Genomic DNA, 5,772 nt, shown 5'->3' on the forward strand with positions numbered 1-5,772 from the left:
CGGAATCCTTTTATAGATTGTCGGTATACTTGTGAATATCATATCATGACATAATAAAACCAAATAAGACCCATTTTCTTTTGGTAAAATTAAAATATGTTTTCATGAATGATGAATCATGGTACATGTACTGAAAGAAAAGGTACAAATCTACAGTGCAGTACGTTCATATCAACAGTTTCTCGTACGAGACTGGTCTTTGTGGCCCATATTGTACGTTAAATTTAGGCCCATTTTCTTTTTAATATCTTCCTCTTTGCATTTTGGTAGATATTTTTTTGTTTTTTTTAACAGAAAATCTAATTTGTTTTTAATTTTGTTTAGGGAAAATACTTAATAGGTAAAAAAAAAATTATACACATTTAGCAATGGTTGTAGATTTGAGGATGGTTCTTTAGCAATGGTTGTAGATTGATCATGCTTCTTATTTAAGCCCTAATCAGCCAGATATAACCTCGATTTCGTTTTTCATGATCGAGCACATGGTTAATTCTTCAGTTATACAAGGAATTTCAGTTGATTCGGACCCTAATCAACTTGGGATTGTTTTTATGGATGCCTTTTCATTGATGAATATGGTGATAAGTGTCAGTGGTGTTACTCTAGGGTTATTTCGGGGGCTTATGGTGGCTGGATAATGAAGACGACGATTGCTTTTGTAGGGTTCAGTTGGTGATTCTCGGTGGATAGAGAAGACAATAATATGAGGATTTGAGCTTGAACTATGATATGTAAAAGATACGGTATTTAATTAATGAATTGGTCAATTTATAATGCTCTTATCTATTTGATTGGTTTAAAACTAGTCATACATTGACACAATAACAATATAATATATATATATATATATATATATATATATATATATATATATATATATATATATATATATATATATATATATTAGTCATATCTTGAATTTTAAGAGGTTTTAAGTTTCAAAGTTTTTTGTACAAATCAATTATGTATAAATAATTCATTAATACTTGTCAAAAGTTTGAAGAACAAAATTAAGGAAAGTAATTAATAAATTCAATTTGGAACAAAATAAAAATTTTAAAATATTAAATTCATGTATATAAATTAATTTACATTTATTAAACTAAACGTCAATATTAATTAATTTACATCAATAATATAAAATGCAATATAAACATAATGTATAAACATAAATATTTTATTTAAAAATGATAATTTTTTATTATATAATAACTAATAATAAAATATAATAATTATTTCCTCGTAATAAACTGTTCGTCAAAAAATCTATTTATCGATGCCGTTTTGCGCAGTCACACATCTAGTGTGTGTGTGTGTGTGTGTGTGTGTCTATATATATATATATATATATATATATATATATATATATATATATATATATATATATTCTACGGTTCGGTCCGGTTTTATACGGTTTGAAAATTTTGAAACCGCAAACCAAACCGTAAAAAAAATACAAACCGTGAAACCAAATCGATGCTCGGTTTGGTCGGTTTCACGGTTTCGAACCGAACCATGAACATCCTTGTCTAGAGATTACTTTGTTACGACCCTCATATGTCTTCATATGTCTTCATTACTTTTTTATATAATTTTTTATAGTGAAGTGGTTGAGTTAAAAAAAATTAAAAGAACAAGTTAAAAATTGAAGTGGTAACGATTTTGATAAACAACACAACTCAAACCTAACACATGATATAATACATAATTCTAACAAACTCGAAAACCCTTCAAATACGGGTTTTTGTTAATCGTGAACATTGGATTTTTGTTAAGGTTTGGCCATTATACACATAGTAAAGCACTCGTATGATCTGGGTTTTTGTTAATCACAAACGTAGGGTTTTGAGGAATACATAGATTCATGAACCCAAAAAAAAACCCTAAAGCAAGAAACAAGATATCAAAATCGTGGGGTTTTGAAAGGTTCGACTTGCAAAAACATATGCAAAAGCATTAACCTAATGTGAACCTAGAGATCGGTGGGTGTTGTTGATCCCATCTTCATCTTCATGAAATCTGGGTTTTGACGAACAAACATGGGGTTTGAAAAATTCGATTTGCAGAAATCGTGAACCCAAAAAACCCTAAAGGCTTTCATGTGTATGTGTGTGTGTGTGTGTGTGTGTTTGAAAAACACGGCTACTTGAGTTTCAGATGATGACTATCATCTGATTGTGGAAGGAGAAGACCGACATCAGTTGAAGGAGAAGGGAAAGTGTTTTTAACATGGGAAAATAGAATTTAGCAATATACTACCAAAAAAAACATTAGGAATATTTTAAAACAAACATGACAGTTCATAGGGTATACTACCAAAAATACATTAGGACATTTTAAAACAAACATGACCTAGTTAATATGGTCTTAATGACATTATCCCTTCAAAGTATTACCAATCAGAAGATTATATTATATATATATATATATATATATATATATATATATATATATATATATATTAATTACTAAAATTGGTTTGTGAGGCATTTTGCTATTCATTTCAACTTTCTTTTTCATTCGTCCATTCTGCTACACTGACCTTTCTTTTTTCTATGATCTTGCCACGTTATATATTTTTTTTTTCTATTTCCAAATCCAAATTTACTAAAAGCAAATAATGTTATTATATATATATATATATATATATATATATATATATATATATTAAAGTTGTGGAAGAAAGAAATAGTAAACTTGGGATACTTTGTCCAAGTTTGGTCCCTTGATTTATATATCCGGTCCCTGTACTTCTTTAATTAATTTATTCATGTCCTTTTATTTGTGTTCCATTCAACTTCCTATTTTTTTGGCAGAATTGGTCCCTGTATTATTGTTGGAAGTTAGGAATACTAAATTTGGATGTTTTTTGGCAACTTTGGTCATTATTCTTTACCCATTTTGACACTTTTGGTCCTTGCAATCAATATTTTTACACTTTTTTGGAACCTTTTAATATTTAAAGTTTGGCCACAAAACTTTAACGGTTTGACAACTTTGATCCCTTTTCTAAAAAGTTGTTAATTCCTACCCCTTAAATTCTTTAGCCATTTTCACACTTCTGGTCCTTGCAGTCAAAACTTTTACATTTTTTGTCCGGGGCAAAACCCGGACTTTTCATCCTTCCACTTTCTATGTTTGTCATATTTATCAATTCGGAAACAACATTGAAAGCTTCTGGCCCCCGCGTAGCAGGGTAACCTTTCTAGTATATTATCAAGCATGTATTATAAAGCGTAAAACAACATTCTTTTTGTTAATAGTCATTTAGATTCTGGTCATAGAAGATTTTCATATTTACACTTTTCCCCTTCAATTAATTTTTATTTAACATTTTTCACCCCTTATAATTTTAAAATTAAATTATTAGTATTTTATACATTACGATTTACTCCTTTATTATATTTTAAAGTTATATTTTTACCACTTACATACATTTTTAATAATCCTTTTTCGAAACACACTTTCAAGTCTTATTTCCGTTATTTTGGTCCGCCTCCTATGTACATAATTGTTTGTATCTAAATTTTATTTTGATCTTTTTGTGTGCTTCTTTAGACCATCTGGTATACCGATGACGAGCAAGGTCGTGGTCTACGTGGCCACGGAAGTTCATCGTCCACACCATCCCGACCTTTCATGGTCGGCCGTGGTCGTGCTCAATTGTGGTGCAGACGACGAAAGTAAACGACCAATAGGGAAAGAGGAGCAACAGGGCATGCGTCGGGTTCTGCGATTTGAGAGAAAGAGATGATCAAAACTTTCAGAAATTGCCAATTTCAGTCCTTATATTTACGCATATTAACAAAACTTGCCCTATTTTATTGTATTTTTTATTTAAATAAAAAAACAAAAAAAAACGATGTGGAGTTGTATTGGTGGGTATCCCATAGGTTTAGTGGTGATGATAAGGCATCCACCACTATAATGGTTAGTGGTTGGTATAACGGATAGCCTTATAAGGTTTAATCAGTCTTTGTAGTATGTATGGTGTCGAACCGCGTTTTTGAACATACTAGGAATTCCACAGCATCGCGCGTTCGGTCCAAACCCTATTTTCATATATAATATCTCATTATTGCTAAATTACATAGTATTTTTAAGATCCAATCATTCTAATTTTACAAAAAATGATACACTTATCTGCAAAATTGTTTACATTTGCGGCTAACCCTCAAGTCCTCTAATCTATTCTCCGCTTTTCTGTACGTAAATGTAAGTAATGTGACGGAAGAAAATATTTTTTGCAGATTTTTACCAAAAAAACCAATATTAAGTTATGCCCTAAACTAGATCATAGAAAGCAAACGATACTGTTTTTCATCAACGATTTCAATATCAAACATTCAACTTCAGTAAAAAGAATCGAGCAGAAAGAATTACAATCCCCATCCCACACTTAAGTTGAAGATACCGATCTACCAATTCTATAGCAATGAGAAATTGAAACTGTAATCAAACGAGACAGACAACTATCAAAGCTTAATTTATGTAGTTATAACATAAGAAATGATTACTGATTTGAAGCGACTTTAATCAAAATGAGATATCATGCAAGCAAAATCAATATAATAACGATGCAAATCAATATAATAACGATGCATATAGTTCAATTTCAATTTCAACAAAACAGAGTGATAATCCATGATTCATGAACCCCTAATCTGATAATCAAAACTGGCTTAACAACTGATAAACAAACCTAAGCAGTAAGGAGAACAGCACCACCAGCCTCCTTAATTTTCTTTTCAGCGGTCTTGGAAATGAGCTTCGCCTTCACCACCATCGGATGTGACGGCGGAACCATTCCCTTTCCCAACACTTTAAAGTAACCAAACTGAGAAACGTCGACAATCGGGACGTTATCGGCTGAAGCCTTCTCTTTTGTATCTTGTGGCACCATGGACCAGAGTTTGTCGACGTTAACGATTGGACAATGGAACTTGTTGCGGAGGCGATGGAAGTATCTCATACCGACTTTACCGAAGTAACCAGGATGGTACTTGTCGAAGAGGATACGGTGGTGGTGCATTCCTCCGGCATTACCACGACCTCCGGGATGCTTTCGGTGTTTTCCGATACGACCGTGCCCGGCGCTCACGTGGCCGCGCTTCTTACGATTCTTCCTCAATCTCGTTGTCATTGTTCCTGTATAATAACCAACAGTTTCGGATCGCAAGTTCAGTAGAGTAAATCTAATAGGAAATTAGAACACATTAAACAGAGACGAACGGCGATTATACATACCTTAAAAGCAAACTCCGATCAGAAACTGCGGCAGATATTGGGAATAGAGTTTGGAAACTCCACTGAAATAGAATGGAAACCCTAATTTCGTTTTATAAAAGAGGCTGAAAATTAGACCTTCTGTATGGATCATGGGCTGGATTGAATGTGGGCCTTTACCAGAACCAACTAAGAGGCTGTATCGATAAGTTTATACATCTATGTCTCTTAGTATCACTTATAATAAGTATCGGAAAATTCATCAAATAAACAAAAAAAAATGGGATGTGTTTGAAAAATATGACAAAGGAAATCGAAGTTTTATAAAATGATCAAGTTTTTTTCAGGGTTTTTTGAGGAAATCTTTTTGGCTCCGAGGAAGCATATAAGCTCGAGGATATAATGTGGCAGGGGAAAAATCGTAAAAACACATAAATAAAATATCAAAAAAATCATTGCGGATTGGGAAAGCCTTTGCTGCAGAAAATGAGTTCGTTGGCTGCAGAAGAAAGACGGATAATCGATTGAACGAGTAATTTGAAGTGT

At 32.3% G+C, this 5,772-nt stretch overlaps 1 pseudogene across 1 annotated transcript; it reads right to left on the reverse strand.

Annotated features, from left to right (window-relative positions):
• Positions 1–4,584: 4,584 nt before the first annotated feature.
• Positions 4,585–5,380, reverse strand: LOC145126361 (large ribosomal subunit protein uL15x pseudogene; annotated as a pseudogene). Its single transcript, XR_013716412.1, has 2 exons — positions 5,248–5,380; positions 4,585–5,148 (listed from the first exon to the last, which is right to left on the reverse strand). The product of XR_013716412.1 is annotated as a large ribosomal subunit protein uL15x pseudogene (transcript).
• Between the last annotated feature and the right edge of the window lie 392 nt (positions 5,381–5,772).

The sequence above is a fragment of the Lactuca virosa genome, chromosome 1, assembly GCF_052849685.1.
Source record: "Lactuca virosa cultivar CGN04683 chromosome 1, Lactuca_virosa_CGN04683_v6, whole genome shotgun sequence".
Taxonomy (NCBI): Eukaryota; Viridiplantae; Streptophyta; class Magnoliopsida; order Asterales; family Asteraceae; genus Lactuca; species Lactuca virosa.